A 20,828-nucleotide genomic window follows, 5' to 3' on the forward strand; every position below is an offset into this window, starting at 1 on the left:
GAATTGCCTTAGACACATTTATAAACCTATGTTACATGTCATAATTTTAATTTGAAAGAGTAACTGCAGACAGAGGAGGCACACATGTAGTAGGATACTCAAGTCCCTCCAAACGACAGGACTGCGAGCAATAGATAACTCTGAAGTAGAGGGCACCTGCCTCTCCCTGAGTAAGCTTTGCTGCTTATGATATTCTCTTTCTTCGGACCCTTTTACCCAAACAGTACTTATGTAAGTAACAGTTCTTCATGACTTTTTAAATCACTTTCATTGGCACACCATTGTAGCTGCTGTGTTCTTCCTGAAGACTGGGAGAATCAAACACGTATCTGCTTTTCTGCTTTAAGAAAGAATAGAGTAGATACAACGATGTGTGGATGAAAATTGACATGCATTTTTGGGCAATATCTTTTTTAACATAATTCTTCCTCTCCTATTTTGCATTTTCCCTGTGAATAAACACCAAGCAAGCATGCCTTTGCAACCATGGACAACATTCAATGAATGTGCTGCAAATCTGACTTCAACATTTTCATACAAATCTCACACAAACCATTAGAAGTAAAGATTTACAGAACACTGGTGCTGGATTTGGCCCCAAGACATTAGTTCATCAGTATTTAAAGATTTATGCAGTAAAGTCTTAGGAGTACTTATGTGCTGAAGTCATAACTCTGAGGACATATTCATCCTTCAGGTAACTGAGAGCCTCAATTAACTGTGGCTCAGAAAATAGAATATTGACTGTACTAAAGTGTGGAATAGTTCCAGCAGATTGATTAATCAAGCTCTGCAATGAAGCTAAAAGCATGCCACAGACAGATGTCTCCAAATACAGACTTGAGGTCCATTTCTCACTCTTAGTGCTTTCAGGATAGATCTGGAGCCCTGGGATTTTGGTCAGTTCTGAATGTATTAATCATCTGGGTTTGCTACTTCTCTTTCTGGACTCCATCTCCATCAGGATGCACATCGTCTCCCTTCCTCTAAGTTCTACTCACACCATCACATATTGCGAGCAAAAAAGCACAGCCCATTTCCAATCTGCATTTTCCCCTCATTTTGGTCTCTAGCTCCTTTCCCTTAGAAGACACATCACTTCCCTGCCACTCCTTATTCCCTTGCCCAGTTCACTCTGTACCTGCTGGCAGCCTCTGATCCCTGCCTATCTTTCAAATCTGTTCCAAAGAGAATTGGGATACAGTAAAAAAGAATGACGACAAAAGGAGATTAAATTAATCCAATTACCAGACTAAGCCAAAGGGATGGGGAAGTGTAGTTCTTACCGGTAATGTCTGTGTGCGGGCTGCCCAGAAGGCACCATTTCACAACGGGAAGGAGAAGAGTAGGGTTTTCTTGGGAGGCGAGGTGGAGGGGGGAGCTTTTCAGAGAACAAAGAGAAAACTTGAAGACTTGTCAGTTTAAAGAATAGTTTTCCGATTAATGTGATCTCATGAATGGCAGGAGAAGTGCAGAAAGCTGAGATTTCCCATGTCTTGCCTCACACATAGCATCATGTTACTCAAATGTACCTTAGCCCACAGTGACCACTCGCTCCAACCTAAGAACAAATTAAAGCAGCAGCTATTTACTTACAGTGACCAAGAAGGATGCTTCCTATGTTCCCAACAGAAGTTCAGACCACTCAAGACTTAAGTAAGCAGCAGACTTGCAAGATAAATCTGTGAAAAATGACTGAGTCCAAACTCAGCATCTAGAAGCATCATCCCCAAATCTCCCCAGCACCTCTTTCAGGTAGGGTCATGCCCTTCTCCAAGCCTACTGCTAGAAGGCTCCTATGCCTTACCTGCTGCCCTCCCCTGTTTGGAAAAGCTGCCCCAAGTCCCCAGCATTTGCTGATAGAGAGTGACAGCTCTCAAACAAGCAAGTGTCCAGCAAGGGCCCAAATGCCCCTGAAGCGACCCCGGCACAAAGCAGAGACTTTGAAGCCAGGACCCCACTGTTGGAGCAGGCAGAGCTTCCCACTAACACTGCAAAGGAGGGGGCCAGCACTATGGAAGGTCTGCCCCAAGGAGATGGCATGTCCAGGGGGGTACAACCTGCCATGAGAATCTGCATCCACCATCCTCAGGTTTTAGGTGCTCAATTGCTGGATTCACCATTATCTTAACCTGGGCAGTAAGTCCAGGTTGACTTCATTCTCCGCAGTTGGAGCAGAATAGAGTTCTTAGAACACATTTTTCAAGAGCTGCTGCGAGTTTACAGACCATGACATCAGGCTTTAGGTCTGAGCGCTTGTAGTTCCCTGATGGACAACTGCCTGCCTGACTTGTAAGCTCCTGCAAGCCAGGACCCTTCATTTCAAACCGGGCATTCGAGTACACTGGCAATCAAAGTTCATGGCTGTTTTTGAAAGCTTGAGCTTAACATGTTGTATTAGCTGACTGAAGCAAATCTGACATTCAAAGAACATAATGCACATCACGGCTTACCAGGGAAAAGCAACCCAAAACAGACTGATGAATGGAGAAAGAGAATTTATCCTGAGAACATGCTGAGAATTTACAAGATTTTGTCATAGTCAGTATCTTTTGCACTGTCACTAGAGAGCCAACAGACTTGGAAGAAGAGACAACATTAAGGTCAAGACATTATGTCTCACCCATCTTACATGGTTTCTTAAAGCTGTTTGTAAATTCAGACAGTTGTGGGTTTTTTTGAAAACTTTTTTTTTTTTCTTCTTAGCAAATGCTCCCATCTTCTTTCCAAAGCAAATACACCAGTCTACTCCAACACTACAATAATAAATTGATTTGGACAACTCTCAGAGGTCACTATCAATAACAGTAACAAATAAATATGCTTAGCCTAGCTCTTCTGAACGAGCTGCAGTAACAAGCCGGAATCAGCATGCAATGGAGGAGAGCCAGGTTTTGGGGGGGGTGGGGGGGGAAGGAGAGAAAAAATCCAAACACATTTCACATTGAAAATGAAGCTTGTCAGAGAAAAACATTATGATCAAGGCAGTGAAGTAAGAGTATCTAAAATCCTAGCCTGCTAATACCCTGACACAATCCAAGTCACTTAAATCTGTGAAGAACAGCAGTGTGTGTAAAAAATACCCCCACAAAAAAAAAAATAATTAAAACTGTTTACAGGTCCAAGGCAGTCCCTCCTAGTTTGCTGCAGGTAAAGCTCAAAGCAGCATTTCAGAAAGCTAGCTGCTTCTTTTACTGGAAATTCATGCTGCATATACACAACTGTAAAGAACTATTTTCCCTCTCCTTGTATTACTCTTCCTAGTGCACAACCCTTTATAAACTCCCAGCATTCAGCTGATAGCAGGTAACTGGAAAGTGTACATACCTGCAGCGAGCAAATACAGCCACTCTTCATCTAGGAGGAACAGAACTGCTGCGGACCATAAAGAAACCTTGCATCTTGGTCTAAGCTGAGTTAGGCTTAAACCTTGCAAGCAGAGGACACCACATAAAGACACATGAAACAGGAAGGAGCGCACTTTTAAGCGCTCTCAGAAACACAGCTCGAGACTGTCATAGAAAGTTTTCTCCTCTCTTTCCGTTTTTGGAAGTCTCTTGGTGGCAATTCTACAGAAAATAATTTTTCCTCCTCAATATATAATTGCCTTCCTAACATAAACTACTGCTGAGATGTGAAAGAACTAGGTCTTCCAAGTGCTATCTGCTATTTGCCAGACTGTGATTCCTCAAGTTTCCTCCTACCATCCCTGGAGGAGAAAATTTGAGAAGTCTCAGATTGCTAAACTACTCTTTTTCACCAAAGGAATCCTTGCGGACCCAAGCCTCCAAGATGGTAGCTACCTCACCTTCTTAATTTCAAGTTCACACAGGTCCTCAGAGGTAGAAAAGTCCTGGAAAGGAAGCGTAGAAGAGGATAAATCTCAGAACCCTACTAACCACCTCATCATGTCTGACAAGATCCTCAAGTAGGCAACCGTACCTACAGCTGGGAAAGGCAGCTCCTCTGAGCAGTTTTGCAGTTTCTCCCATTAGTGCCCACCAGTTAGCGTGCCATGGGATTAATCATCCCATCACTGGCTTGCAAAGTACGTAATCAGCTACAGAAATATACTGTATGGGCAAATAAATTAGTGGTAAGTTTTGTACTGTATTGTTCAGGTTTATTTCAATTCAGAAAAACTAACTATGCTGGTGTGCTCTCCCCTGGCCCCCAACCTGACCTTTACGTCCCATAACCGTGCCCAAGCAATAACCACCCATGGTGGTCATAAAGGGTGCATCTAGTCACGATGGCTGTATATGTCTCAAAGTGGGTTTGGGGAGACAGATAACAACAAAATAGCCAAGGGCGAACTTGAGCAATGCTGGTACTGTGGTCGGTACACAAATATGACTATAAGTCAATCATCTTGCCCCCATAAATAGCAAACAGCCCAAGAGCCCTTCGAGCTCCTCTGCATGGCAGCAGGCTGCACACCAGGATCTCCCCTTGAGTAGGGAAGCCTCTCAAGGTTACTTCTCAAGATTCAGAGATTCCTTGCCACAACAGATCGCCGGTAAGTGGTTTATAGTATGCTAAACTTTGAAATCTTAACTAAGTGATATAAAGGATCAATTGTGCAGATATAATCCTTTAGACAAACCGTTGACCAAGTCTGTGACTAGGATTGGATCCAGCCGCACCCAGAGTCCTCTTTGAGGAGGAGTTCAGAAAGCAAGGGGGTCCTTTCTGAACCTCATGACTCAACTGGAAGGTCTTCCTGGCAGTTCTGTCTGACCCTGTCCGTTATTCAGTAAATAACCAAGTGTGCCCTGCTATCAAATCTTCTTAAAACACTGTTGCATTTACTACAAAACTTTGTTAAATCCCTGTTTTATATCAATAACTATATTGCTGCTTCTCTCTACGAGTGAAGTGCATCACTCCATCCGCAACATCAAGAAGCAACCTGTAAGCACTTCACTCAGGTAAATTTGTCTTCATAGATCAGTCAAACTTCTCTGTCCTGAAAAACAAGTCAACAAAAACTTAGGTTTCAGGGCCTGGTTCCTACACAGCAGACATACCCCTCCACTGTATCGGGCACTTACTTCCTATTTATACCTTTCCAAAAGAACGCTTACAGTTCTAGCACGGTTATTTGCTCAAGGTATCAGGAAGCTTAGCATTCGGGTTACAGCTACAAACACACCACCTTCATGTTTTACACACACTTGGCATTTTTCCTCTTTTGTAAAGCTGAAGCATCAGATCTACCATAAACCTCTAATGTTTAGCAGTTTGTGACGCCCCTCAAGTCAGACTCATTCACCTGATTATGTGCTGTGTGTCCCAAGAAGGGAGCACCAGAGCTTTCCCCACAGGGAACGCGACTGAAACTCTCAGCCTTCCGAAAGGTGGCAAGCTGAACACTCACAAGCTCTTCTAAATAAAGCAGTAACTCAACAGTTGTGCTCCATGCAGAACTAGTATTTGTCAGGCTATTTCTGACTGCCATTGAAGGAAGCTTCTTATCTCTTCAGACATCAATTTCTTAACTCCAAATTGGTCTGTAAGCTTTTACTGCTGTGTCCTAGAGCTCCCTCCTTTTCCAATCAGTCAGCTTGTACAGGTACAGTCCCAGCAGTCTTTCCCAGCACCGTTCTTCCAACTGAAATATGTGCTCCCAGCTGCAGCTTCATGCACTCCAGCTCATGAGCCAAGGAGTTGGGTTGTAAGGATGCACCACATCTCCTCTGACTACAGCTGGTAGGCACCTTGGTTCTTTCCTAACACTTTCTGAGCTTCTTACTGCCTCCTTCCCAAATCACAGAACTGGACTGTTCTCTCACACTGTAATTTGGACCGGACCACAGATACCTGCTTTAACTAAGGCAAATCAACCCATTATTTCACTGAATTTCACTGAATTTTTAGAGTTGGAAGGGACCATAAAGATCATCTAGTCCAACTCCCCTGCTGAAGCAGGATTGCCCAGAGCATGTCAGAGCATGTTACTCAGGACTGCATCCAGGCGGGTCTTGAAAATCTCCAAAGAAGGGGACTCCACAACCTCCCTGGGCAGCCTGTTCCAGGGCTCTGTCACCCTCACCGTAAAGAAGTTTCTTCTCATATTTGAGTGGAACCTCCTATGTTCCAACTTGTGCCCGTTGCCCCTCGTCCTCTCACTGGCAACCACTGAAAAGAGTCTGGCTCCCTCCTCCTTCAACCCACCCTTATAAGCATTATAAGCATTATGCCTACATAATTTTTAATTCTATCTACAGACATATACATACATAAAGATACACAAAGATACACAGATGTGTTCATATGTTGTCCTTATTGGTTTGCCTATTTGCCCTCTCTTCTCCTCTACTTGAAGGGAATGGATTATTTTTTTCCATTCCCTATAATTGCTGCTTCTGACTGGGTTCACTCTTATGCTGCAGCGACCTTTTACAAACACTACTGATGGCTTCAGAATTCCTACCTGCAGCCTGCCAATCGTTTATTGCAGCTCCACAGGGCATGCTCAACTCCAGCCTTTACACAGCCCCTCTGAAAGTAGATCCATCTAATATTATGTTTATAGCCTTCTTCCACATTTCCTTTCGCGACTGCACTGTGTCCAAACAACCATGCTCTATTGAACAGTCTCCCCAATACAATCAACGAACACATTTATTGCTCCAATACGGTAAAGCATTTTCAAAACTTGCCTATATTTATTAGTCAACAGAAGCGTAAGACTTTAGGTTCCTAAAGACAGAGAAGTCTGTATGTATGTGCACAGTCATGCTTCAGTTGCTTCTGAATGCCTGCAGTCCAGGAGCTCATCTTCCATAGCACAAGGTAGCCCAGATCATGGAATAAAGCAATACCACAGCTTCAGACTGCTTTTCAGATCTAGCAGTTTACGGCTGTGGCATGTGCTGAGATCCTGCTCACATTCATCCCTTTTCCCACATCTCATCTACACGCTCAGCCTTCTGAAAAATTCTCAACCACCTCTTGTGAGTAGCAGCAAACATGTATCTGCTTCAGGAGTCGTGGAATTTAACTGCGTCATGTTAATACCACCATGCTAAACACCTGAAAAGGGAATTAAGCCTCCACCTTAGAAAAGAAAATCCTTAAGAACTACTAACTCTAATCCTAAACTCAGCAAGGATGTAAAAATACTACTCGCCTCTTCACTCCTATCAGCTGTCAATCTGCACAGGAGACATTTTCCACTCTCAGCTGCAGAAAGACGGCACAGTCACAAAAGGCTAAAGCACAATGATAAACCAGCCTGGCTGGGAACCTTAGCGGGGCTGCAAAGTCTTACTTCTTCAGTCAGATCAGAGACAGAAACCCCATACTCAACTTCAAACAGCTTCAAGCCTCAAGATAGCCCGAGTATCTGAAATTTATTGCCCCCCTCTACTCCTCTGCGACATCAGTTGACCCAGCAAAACGTATTACCTCTCCTTCAAAAACCATATTGCACTCTTGAAAGAGAAGGGAATGCTGAGCTGAACATACTTCACCTGGTTGCCAGAAGAGGCTTATTTTCAAAGTCTCATGGCAACCTAGAGGCCAAATCCTATGATACGCAGGACACTCCCAGCTGCAACACTGGAAGAGATGCTATCTACCGTGCTATGTGCTACAGAGCCATTTATGGCAGACGGGAACGCGTAAGAGGAAGTGGTGAGACCATGACTTCCCATCCACGAAGTTCAGTTCGTTCTTAACACCTCCCATAATTAGGGGTTGTTTTTTTTTTTCTGTCAAGTACCAAGCCTCCACTAATTTCTGTCAACTTGTCAGAGGAAGCTTATTGCACTCTGCACCTGGTCAGAAAGACTTGGTTTCCCCCGGGGCCTGGCAAGCACAACCAGAAAAGAAAACCACCACGGCTGTGCTGTCCTCTGCAGCACGGGGGCCAGCCTGCCATCCTGGGGGCTCATGCGGCAGCAGAGGCCTTTTAATGGAAGGACAATTCAACTGGCTTCTTTCCATCGAGCTGTAACTTAAGGCTTTACCCAGCTACCATGTAATTACCCTTTTGTATTTAGACAGAATGGCCTTGGCCAGGGGTGACAAGAGTGTCCTGCCCAGTTAAGGACCAGCCACAGAGCTCCCAAACAGGGCAGGGCTTTCCCAGGGTCACACTATTTTCTGCCAGGGACTTTCTACCCAGCTCTTCATTTGCAGTGCCCTTAACTCCTGACTTCTGTTTTCAGCTTTTATTTTGCCATCTCCTGAAGATAAAAGTTTAAAGATATACTCTAAAAAACTGTTTGGATTTTTAGGAGGCGCAGTTGTTAGTTAAGCAGTGAGGACCTGATCCCTTCTTTGTGCAGGCACGGAGCTCTCATTGACTGAAATGCACCTCTGACAGGGACTTGCTCTTTGAGATTCAGCCTCTGGTAATCTGCCTTACGCTATTACTGCAACATGATACTACTCTAACCAATTAATTATTTGCACGGTTTTGCTAGCTTTTGAATTTCATATAAACATTTCTCTCCACACACACAGAGGCCCAAATTCATTCATGAATTTCAGGCACTTAACAAAAGGTACAAGCTTTCGTTACAAGCTACGTCTCCACAAGCTCCTGTTTGTAGTTAACTAGAGCCTGAGAAGGCAGCTAAACATGGACACATTCTGTTGAGCATTCCGGATGCTATTATTCCTGCATCTTTCCAGTACTTACTTAGAGGTGCTTAAGGCATATACAACACTGATTTATCCACCTCAGTTAAATACCTGAGGTTACACAGGGTAACTTCAGGCCTTATCAAACAGGAAGAATTTTTCTTTATCTTGTTTTCCTTCTGGGCAACAATAGGTACCTCATGCCTCTGGGCAAAGGGCCAGCTGAACAAAGATGCCAGTCCTCATATGTGTGTTGGGAACTGTCTTGTGATAAGACTAGAAAAGAATTCCTCAGTTTTAAGTAAAACAGTTTGATACTGTTAACACTGGCCACCAAAAAAAAAAAAAAAAAAAAAAGAAAAACCGCTCCAAAACCCCCAAACTCTTTTTAAACCATCTTTAAAATCTGCTCAACAAATAGAGCATCAGGTGACCCATAGCAAATGGAACCAGAGAGGCACCGTATGTTATCTTGTCCCTGCTTATGTAAAACGCTTAAGAGCTGTCATTTTTGTGCCTGAATCATGCATCTACTATTGACGGTCCTGAAGGCACACATTCCGGTCAGCTTGTCCATTCCTTTCTAGAGGTACTCAAACCTGCAGCACATAAGGACTTCTAAGATAATCACTAGGTAATACACTTCTTGGTGGGATGAGTAAGAATTTAAGTCTTTATCTCCCACCATGAGTAAAACAACCTAAATACACTTCCATTATATAACTAGTCTTGATACATCCAACAACAAACCCATCACACTACACATAGGCTCAACAGCACTACTTCCAGGACTTTGCACAAGAGCTCACAGCAATGCCAATGTGTTCCAAATAGATGCCTTGATATTTTTCACGTGTGCTCTTTGTGCATAGGCACATACTAACTTAGAACTTGTATACACAATGCAGCTGACCAACTGGCTTCACTATATCTTCGCTGTCTCTCAGAGTTCCCACAGCTGTAAAGACACGCAAAGTTAACTTAAATGTTACATAGGCAAAATTAACTTTTAAACCAATGTGCCTCAGCCAAGGTGGACATGCATGGGTGGAGCACAAACACAAGTTGTTCTAGCAGTGCAAATCTGTTCCTGAAAAGAACTAGACAGTGACTTCTGCTATCTCATGTTGATAATACTTTCTTGGATATTTGACTTTATGCCTAAATCCCTCTTCAGACCCACCTGCACTTAGATACTCTGACAGCAGAGTACTACGTATTAAGTTTTCCACTGCATCCACAACATTGACAGATCTTCCTTCTCCAACTAGGTCTATGATTATCAGCCTATAAGCATGGGGAGCACCTTCTGATGCCTGGAAGTGGCCCCCATTCAGCAGCCTTCCCTCGCCATCTTCCCTGGTGGATCTATGGTGTGTAAAGAATTCCAAGAGTCTGGCTAAGAGCAGACTTGGGAATTGGACTGGACATCAGACAATGCTGCCAAAAAGTGAAGCTCTTCTGCAGAGCTGCACAAAGGCTCGGCACTTAAAAAGTAGTGGATGCTTGAGATCACCCCAACATCTCTAATCCTTGGAGTACCAAAACTAAAGTCCTATCTAGAATACAGGAGCTCTCTCAGAGCAATTCTAAAAGGCATTGAGATTTCTACAACAAAGGGTTAAAAAAAGGAGAAGAGCAATTAGCAGCCACAACCCAGAGGGAGAAGCAAAAGGACCTTCCTAAGTCAGTGCCAAGGTGGATACATGGATGGTGTTGCTGAGCAGCTGTGCTGCCTCATATAGTAATTATGCAAACTGATGCAAGTCTTGAAGTGAACTATCCTGGCCCTAAAAGAGACAAGAGGGGCCAAATAGTGCAGCACATTAACACAGAACTGATGAAACCTCTGCTTTATTACCAGGTTTTCTATGGTCTGCAACACAACCTTGGATGAGTCACTCCACCTCTCTGTGCCTCTGGCTGCCATCTGCCTAATTAGAGCAAACTATTTGTTGTGAGGGCTGCATTTAACTACAGATGAGTTTGGCAGGTAGCACAACTGGTTATCCATACTGCCAAAAGCCATCCAGCAAAACTGGAACACAGAGAGCAACTGCGGCCAGTCACTTGCAGAAGCACCAGGTTCAGATGAAGTCAAAAAGGCTGCAGTAGGAGGAGGCTCTCAGCACCAGCCTCATTTGCTCAGTCATGTGTGTCACATATGGATTCCCAAGTTTACCAAAGCATTTCTTTCAGGGAGCCAGAAGGTGTATCTCTAAGCCAGACACAAGCATTTGTATTTAACAGCATATTCAATAAGCTTCTCTCTACAGCACTTAAGAGTGAGTAATTAAGGGAAATACTACTGCAGTAGAGCTTCTCATTAGCAACCTAATTAGCCTTGTGAAAATAATTAACATTCCTTTCTATAAAGGGAACAGATGACCCATTACATCCATCAGACAAGCAAAACAAATAACAAAGGTAAGGGAGATTTGCTTAGAGAGACAGCAAGAGAAGCATCCAGCAGCAGTACCAGAAAAAAGGAAGACAACAAGGCACGAATGCCCGTGACTCATGAAGACTGGACTATGCAGGTGGGTGTGCGGGACTGGTTGATGCCTAACCGTCTGATGTGTGCATCTAGAATTCACATCGAGCACCTTCCTTCCTCTGTGACTCCACTGATAATCCATCAGCTGAGATGCTGAAAAATTCTGCACTCCAACTTATTTTGAAAGTGAGATTTAAAGGCTCTCAAATTCAACGACTCAGTCACAAACAGCTCTCTCCATATGCAAAAATTCCCCAAAGGTGTTTTGACTATTAAAACACTCTCAAAATGTCCATTAAAATAAACTGTGATTTAATGTCACATGCAGCCCATTTCTGTGGCCTAGAAGAAGTGAGGCGGTGGCCATGAACAACAAGAAGTACACCTCTCCAAGTTTCACAGCACGGTGCTCTGATGAGTTAGCGTGCCCCGAAAGAGTTAGGCACAGGTTTCTTTATCAGTGCATGTTCCAAATCAGTGTGGGTGAGCAGAGAGTCACAGGCATCAGTGTTGTGGGATGTGTGTGTATGTACAGATGAGAGAAACCAAACGATACACGTCAACGTATCACTGCCTGGTGCAGCAAGAACCATGACATTACAACAGTGTGATGCACTGTTTCAGGGTAGGACAGCAGATAAAGGGGAAATAAGCCATGATGGAGCTGAATTTCCCAACATCCACATATTCGGGTAACATAGCAAGCATAATAAATCATGAACATGCAGTTGCATTTTCAGACATTTCCATGTTTGATGTACATTTACATTTCCCTGGCAGGAGAACTGAATACTCATAGCTTTCAAGTGTGATTGCAGTGAGGGCGAAGCTCAACCATACAAAAGCTTCCACAGCTCCATCACTATGGAAACCACAAATCCACCGCCTGCTCTGTTTGTCTACTTCTTTCACCGATTGAAAAAGAAAAAAAAAAGAGAGAGAAAACGAAAAGTATTCTTCCACCTTATTGTTTTCTCGCTTCTGTCAAGACCACAGAAAGACAAACACATTTTACCTGCTTCAGGACAAACCCCTTCTTCCTTGAGAGCCCCCTTTGTTAAACCTGCCCCACCTCTCAACCCAGCTGGCTAATCTGATCCCCAGGATGCTTCCACTGCTTCTTTCAGTGAGGACTCAAACACAGTCTGGAATTTTATCTTAGCCTCCACAGCTTCCCTAGGCTTCTGGACTAGGACAACTCCATAGGTAGCTCACTCTAGGCCAAATCCAGCTAGCTGGCATAATGAGAAGCTGAAAACTGTTCTGGAAACAAGTCTGTCTTGACTAAAATATCATTCACTTTCTTTCCTCAAAGCTTTTTAAGAACATTTGAAGTGCTCTCAAAACAGGGTAGGGCACATTACAAGACAGCTGTAAATGCAAGGGTTAAACTTTTATTGTAAGAAGTCCATCATTTCTGCAGCAGTTGCTAGTTACAGACAGCTGTTCCCGCACTGAAAGTCTGAGTATCTCTCAGCAAAAGCCTAATAGCCAAGAGCAACTCTGGAAGATGCAGAAGGAAAATGGCTAAAAATGCTCAGAAGCCTGCAATATGGCATCCATGGTACAGCCCAGGTACGTAAAATGGCTGAAGGAATCTTCATACCAATCAGCAGGAGGGAAAAAGCGAAAAAAAAAAAACAGTAAAAACCCCTCCACATCCAAGTATGCGCATTTTATGCTGAGGAACTGCCTCTGAACAAACCTTCAGCAGTGCCTTCTCTTACACTGGCCACCTCTTACCTGAGCTCAGAGCAGTTCATGGAATAATCAGAGGAGCATTTAGTCTCTGCAGCCTCCTAAGTCCTCAGTGCGTCTCAACTTCAGCTGCCAATTGACAACCATTACACAAACAAATGCCCACTGGTAAACAAGTTGAAAAAAACTACGTATTTCACAGATGTTCCCAAACAGCCATTTAAATGCAACCCTCTCCACTGAAGCACTCTGCATGGAGAGAAAAATCCTGCTTGTGCTCAGGGAACTTTTAGCAGATGACACTTTGGCATCTCAGCAAGACAGAGCCAGGAATAAACTGACATGGTATAAGTTCTCCAACAAAACTCAAAGCAATGCTACACAAAAGGTGCAGCCTCCCACCTCCCTTTTGCAAAATGGGCCAGAGCGGTCAGTGCTTCCATCTGCATCCTAACTCATTGCCCTCACCTCACAGCCAGCTCCAGGCTGGCTTTACCAAACATGTCCCAGGTTCATTGGCGTTACAAGAGCTCCTACCAATAGCCCACAGAACGATCAAAGGTTACTTCTGCGTCCTCAAGGATGCCAGAACAACAATGCACAAGCAGTTTCATGGAGGACAAGCTGAACTGAGTGGTGATCACAGTCTGCAGGGTCATGTCGACGTGGTTTTGGAAGCAGATCTCTCCGCATCTCCAGCGGACAGTATCCTGAACAGCCTGAGTGGCTGGAACATACAGGAGGCATTGGAGGAATGAATAATTCATAGTCTTGTTCTGCTGCCAATGGATCTATGTTTTCTTGTGCCCATATGGAGCTCAGTTTTTGTTTTAACAGTAATAGGAGACGTCTGCACTTTCTTTGATGGTTCTTGAGGGCAGGTGATAAGCAGCATTTGCTCTGCTCACAGCAATAGTACCATACACCAGAGCGCTTGCCAGACACAGCTTTCTTCAGAAGTACTCATGGCTGCATCGTTGACAAAAGGGCTGGACCCATTCCAAGGCTCAGTCCATCACCAGCACCCTCCCCAGGAAGCTGCTGACACTTGCTTTGTCATAACCTTGCAGCACTGGTCTGGACTTTACTGCTCAGTACATGACACTGACCGACTGAAGCCCTGTATTCAGCTACACAATGAGCAGGATTGGTCAGAGCTCAAGGCCGCAGCTGACCCTGCTTATCCACGGTTAGCATTGCCGCAATTAAGTCTACTGCTTTCCTTCAGCAGCTGACTGGGTCTGCTCCCCAGTCCCAGAGAAGCACAGGATCTATGCGAGCAAGAATACCTAAGAAAAGTGGGACAACAGAATACACTAGCATAGGATGTCTTGGCCGCTACCACTAAGAGAGAGTAATGAGACCCCTGAGACAGGATAGGCAGAGAGAGGAAGGTGCTATACGAATCTGAATTTCATATATGTAGCACCTACATATTCAAAGCGAGTTCCCAGTTAAAGTACTGTGCATGACCTACCCATGAAACCTTATCCACAATAGGGAAAACAATACTGTAGCCTGAACTGCTGCAAGCTGTATCAAAGCACCTGTGCTAAACCTCCTGTTAGGGCACCTCACCACACACTGCAGACACACAGAGCGCTCTGAAGATGCTGCAGGGTCTGGAGATTGTTGTTCTGATCCCACAATGTCCAGCCCATCTACCAGGACCAATATAAAGTTTCACTCCAGGATATAAATCACCCTTCCAATTTGATAGTATTTTACATCCACTCCGCAAGTGTAACAGACTGCCATAGATATAGGAGAGCGAGCAAGATGAGCCTAAAAAGATTAGTAGAGTAACACACTGGTGAATCAGACGCACAGACTGCACTGCTTGTTAGGGCCAGGAATAGATTCCTCATCATCCAACTCACACCTGTGCTTTTATCACCGGAGAGAGCAACCCTCCGCACTTTACCTACTGCTCTGATTTAGCTCACAGATACTGTTCCACTGTCCTGATTGTTTTAACTACCTAAGGTTATCAGAGTGTGAGGTTTTAAAGAGACAATAACACTGGAATGAGTTCGGCAATGTAAGTTACGAGCAATCAGAACATTGTGACTCAAATCAGACAGAAATCAAGGGCGATGTGTGCGAACGGTGATCTTTCTTACACTTCCAGAAAGCAACTTGCAGTTTGAACTGGTGGAAATAACTTCACATCTTGACCATCCTTTATGCACTCCACATATTTAAATTTCAAAGGTCCCATCTACAACGCAGTCAGCACTGTACTCGGAGAACTGCTCTGGTTTTCTGGTCTACGAGTGCACCCCCATTGGTCTTACCCTCCAGCCCCTTACCTTTTCCGGGGAGGAATCCTGGAGCTCTCCCACTTTTCAGTCAGTTCCTGGTTCACAGCATCCGCAGGTCAACCGGGTTGCCTCCAGCAGGTCCAAGCTGTTTCAGACGCCAGCTGTTTTCAGACCAGGTGCGTGTGACTGACAGCTAATACACCAACCAGACAGCTTTCCTAAACCAAAGAAGTACAGTTTCAGTTTAGTGAAGTGCAGTGCAAGAGAGGCTTTAAACACTGGAAGAGCTCTATGTATGGATAGCTTAGCTCCAGTACATTGGGCCCTGGAGGACCTGACTTCTTCAGAGCCCCAGGCAGGCACCTGTACCTGCTCCTCACCCAGGGCAGCTCCCTAGCAGCTGCCTCTCCTCTGGTGAGGCTGAGCCTTCTGTCTCTTCCCTGTCCTTCTGGATCCCAGCCACAGCAAACACACAGAGCAGCTTCACTGGAGCCAGTGACCAAAGGTTCCTCACTGCTACCATCTGAGCCAAGGGCTTGGTTAACCCTTGAAGGGTCTACCAGAAAGTGCTTTATTTCTATTTTCCTGGCCGATCCCCCAGTTTTTGAAGCAAGCCTCACTGCTGACTCCTTTTCATCCCCATCCTCCCTCTCCTAAAGTTGCCTCCCTACCTTCTCCACCTCCTCTACTCCTCACTTCTCCAATCATCACATTTCTCCCTTCCCCACTCCGGGACAGAGTAAGCAAGCCTTCGTAAGCAAGTCCTTGCCATTGCCACCCACGTGCCACCCCAGCCTGTTCCTGAGGGCACCGGCACTGCCTCTTCCCCTGGCTCCGGTGACCCGACTGCCTTTCACGTCCGTGTTGGGCTGCGTGACCCGAGCAAGCACAGCCCGTCATCTTGGACTATACTACTTCTCTTCAAGTGCTGACATTTAGGATGCCACGCTCCCGGTTTTCCCAGAAGCCACACCTCGAGGTGCCAGCTCCAACACACAAATATCTAACATCGTACTGGCGTCAGCCTCACAGATCTTACACTCCGAGGGCTTGTCTATGCATAGCATTTTTCTGGATTAGTTGCATGTGAAGAAGTTACAGAGCAAGAACATTTATGTGTCAGACTGTGTAACAAATGGGATCTTCACATTATCCTAATGAATCACAGCAATTTTGAGCACCAAAGTCCAACAGGAATTCCAGAGGCATGGTTTTCCTTAAAAAAACCAAAATCAACCTACACTGTTTTTATTTAGATAACACCAAACAACAAAAACACTCCACTTAAAAATGCAGATTAAATAACTAATCCTCACCCAACAAAACCTTCCCACCAAGATTAACAGAGTGATGAATAACATAAAACCACTAATTAAATCAATGTAACATGGGTATTACAGAGACACATTTAGCACCTTCTGCCTATGAACTGAGGCTTGCATCTATTGAGAGAAATAATTTAACAGCTAGGTATTTGTACATCAAATTGGGAAAGAACTTGGTCATTAGCTAGCTCTGGTATAAATTATTCTAAAATTTATGTTCCTAAAAATTATTTGCATGTGTTCTATTTTCATCGTATGTATTTTGTCACAGTTGGATATAGGTTTCTACTGAACTATTTATCAGACGCACGCAAACTAAACTTTATAAAGCATTTCCCTAGAATCAACACTGAGACCACTTTTTTCATAGTCAGACCTATAATTTGATTTGTAAAGGAGTGAGGAACAAAACCACACAAAACAAGCAACTGCAATGTACTCCCGACTTCTTCACTGCACCAATATGAACATTACAAAAGGCTTCAAGCCACCCTAACTTTAGGGCAACGCAGTCCTGCTCAATTCAGCCCCTTCCCTGGCACCAGCACTCGGGCCACCCATGGGGCATCACAGCAAGCGAGACCAAGGAACTCATCAGCCATTTCAATGCTACCCCCAAAAAGCCTGTTGGTTCTCAACCATATCACCTTCCCGATCTGGTTTACCAGCCTCCACCCAGCAGGAAGAAGTTCCTTTTTCACAAAAATCTTCATTTCTGTGAACTCAAAAGTGCTGAAGAAACCATTCCCTTAGTTACACGTGTATCTACACTTGAAAGAAAGCACTGAAGAAACTCTTTATTAGCGAAGACTGTGTTGCAACACACATGAGCAGAGAGGTAGAGCTGAAGATAAAGGTCTGACCTTAAAGCTCACATGATTAATACAATGCTTAAGCTGTTCAGAAAAGGGGATTTGTTTTTTTCTTTTGTAGATAAATGAACTTTCTGTGTTGAAATACTAATGATTAAAAAGGCATAACGTTTGCAGGAGAAAAAACAAAAAGCCAACAACAGTGGTGGGACCATTCAACTGCATATATAGAAACAGTTAAAAATCTAAAATCCACAACTAGGCCAGATCCAGGCTTCCCTGTCACTGCTGTAAAACAGCACTTGCCCATGCTCTGAACATTTCTCTAACACAGACACCAACATTCCTGGTGTCAGCAGGTTGGAGACCGTACGTTAGCATAATTTAGCAGTAGCATTCACCAAACAAGAATACAAAGAACAACCAAACAAAAAGGAACACAAATTCCTAACCAGGAATTGGTTACTTACACGTTCCTTCAACTGTCTATTTTAGTACTTACGCTTCTTCATGATTTCAAAAGCGCTCCAAAAAAAGAAAGCTTGGGTCCATGCATCTATCTGGTGATAAACTGTCCTACCAACAGAGTCGCAATGCAGTTCAGTGACTTATCTGGGATTCTCCTGGGAAGAAAGTGACAATTTGGAAATAGAAAGCAAGCACTTGTCTTTTCAGAAGCTCACCCTGCTCTGGCAAGACTTACACAGAGGGTGATGCAGATCTCACTTTCTACTGAAGACCCACCATGCCTTGCCCTGCTGCAAACTTTTGAACCTGCACACAGACCAGCTGGGATCTGAACATCTCTGAAGCTGGTAGACAGACTACAAAACATGGTAGGTGTGGCTGAATTTCCTTCCCAGAAGGACTGAATGACCTCAGAGAGATACCTAGGGCATGCATTGCTCTACAGTCCCCACCTCCTGAAAAGGAAGTGCCTTTCTTCTGGAACAACAACAACAAAATTTCAAAAACAACTCTGTAAGGCAAAAACTTGCAGGAAAACAAATGATCTCCAAGGTTCAGTGCATCCTTCCCCAGATATCTCTAGGTCAGTCCCCTGTCTCTACTGAAAGCTTCTGGCAAAGCCTGGAAAAGCACATTAGACCTCCAGAGTTTCAGATTTCTTTTAAAAGCCATGCCACCACCCAATAGCTGAAGAGGCTTGGGCAGATGCCCACACCCCCACGCAACTACAGTATCTGCAAAAGCTTCTGTGGCCATTTATCGCCAAAAGCAGAAATGCCTTGAGAGTAACTGCCAAGAGTCTTTATTTTTTGTTGCTGTTATCCTGCAATCTGTCTGTTACCAAAAAAAAAGGGAAAAAAAAAAAACCACAAAAAAAAGGCAACAAAAAACAAAACAAAACTCGTGTTTCAAACAAACACACAATTAAATTCCCTCGTGCTGCCAGATCTGGCTTGTATTATCAGACCCTCACCTACTTTTTGTCCACATACGCTCTGCCCTGCTTATGTTCCTTCCACTCTGTTCCTGCTAAGGCAATGAAAATGAACCAGCTGGCTTTACATTCAGGTTTTCAGGCTTTACCATGGCTCTCAACATTTTGAGGCCAACTGGCCACAGTGAGCGCTTAAGATTTCTCACACCTTGACACATATCCCTCCCATCTACATTTTAACATGAATCTCTTGCCCATTTTCTTATTTTTCATGTCCCAAGGATGGGCTACAGACTACTTTCCATAAGCTGGTGAACCATCAAAGACCCACAGACCCATATGGCTATTTTCTTATTTATATATTTACAGTATATTTATATTTAGTATATTTACATATACTTCATTATTCTAAAGAGCTCATCTAGCTTTTTTTTTTCTGTTGATTTCAGGTTCTGTGAATACATTTCTCTCAGACTGGGGTTAAATCTGACCTTGCAATATGGCAGGTTAAGCAGGAGGTGAGTTAAAAAGGAGCAACTCTTACAAAACTCCACCTACACTTACTTTATGAAGCAGTACAGAACACACGTTACATCATGAAAGCAAACTCATTGGCTTTTTGGTAATTGAAGGCAGGGTACCGTTGCCTAGCAACTTATCTGATTACCATTTTTTCAAGTATCACATGCACACTTAGATATGTTGCATAATAACGTCTCACTTTTATGCTGCCTAACCCAATGGGGGAAAAAAAGGGAAGGGGGGGGTGTACAAAAAATTAATGCCTTTAGTCTCTTTTCTGGCAAAAGAGAAAGTAAAAGATAGTTGCTCAGAAACAGGTTGAAACATTATTATTCCTGAATTTTATTCCTGCCTTTTTCTGGCTTGCTGAATGTGCTTATACAAGCATTTTATTTTATCTACTTGTCTGCAAAATGACACTAATAATACCAGCCTCACAGAGACACACTGAAAATTCATTAAGAACAGAGAGATTCTCAGATGAAAGATGCAGTGGAAGTGCTGGTGTTAGCACTTACAGCTTTTTAGTACTCCAAATGCTGCTAAGCTCTGGTCCAAAGCGCAACAAATTTCAATCATTGTCACAACATTGTCCAGTCCTTGTTTCTCAAACAAGGATCTCAAACCACAAAAACTACATTTCTCCCATCAGAATGTGACAGTTTCCTGTCTTCTACATCTGACAAAGCTGGGAACAGAAAAAAGAAAACAAAAAAGCACACACCCCTTGCATCCCACACACAAGGTAGCGTACCCCCGCTTGAAATTGGAGCATTATTGCAGCACTTGGAGCTCATACCATGAAAATCAGAGGTGAATCAGAACATGTGCATACATGACATTTTCAGACAGCAACATACTGTACTTACTGATCTGCTCTTTGAAACACTAATTACATTCTAGCTAATCTATGAAAGAATTAAGTGTTCAGTTGCCTTTATGGTGAGCAGTAATACCTGATAATACGAGCATTAAACCGAGGCATTGTTTCCAAAGGGATAAAATTATCTAACAGGGTAAGTTGACTTTTTGCACATCCACAAGTTATATGCTAATATAATACACTGCCTACTTTATATATGCACCCGAGTCTCCCATTGCATAGAACACGCTCAGTTGCCCAGGGCAGCCCCAATACCATGCTAGCCTCTGTCAGCTGAAGTGACTGAGGCTGATGTTTTGGAAACTCAGTGTCTCAGCTCCATGGTAAAGCATTAACCGGCAAAAGAAAACTGAAAGCAACAACAGCCAAGCTCTATATTGCTAAGGAATCACGAAGTTACCTTCGCGGCGGCTCCTCTCTTCCTGGTAGACATTAGAGCATTTTTATAAACTCTGCGCTACATCCTGCAGCTCTTGTGCAAGACCACTTCCAATTAGAAGCTTAATTGCAAGATCTGCCTTGGAAAGAACTGCTGGATCAAAATAAACCAAATCACATGGTATCTATCATGCCACTAGGGGAAACTATATACACATCTTAAAAACACCAGAAATCACAAAAAGAAATAACTCTCCCTCTAGAACTTACTGGAAGCATCCTTAAACCATAAACCTCCGCTGACACAAAACACAAAGAAAATACGCGGGCCAAAGAGTGCCCCATGGATTAAGCAAGCCCGGCTTGGCTAGTTTGGTCAGCGGGAGAGGAAAACAGCCACGTACACCACTATCATCAGGCACTCTCTGCAGCAAGCAGCGAGAAACCACTCT

This window comes from Numenius arquata, chromosome 6, assembly GCF_964106895.1.
Source record: "Numenius arquata chromosome 6, bNumArq3.hap1.1, whole genome shotgun sequence".
In the NCBI taxonomy this organism is placed as follows: domain Eukaryota; kingdom Metazoa; phylum Chordata; class Aves; order Charadriiformes; family Scolopacidae; genus Numenius; species Numenius arquata.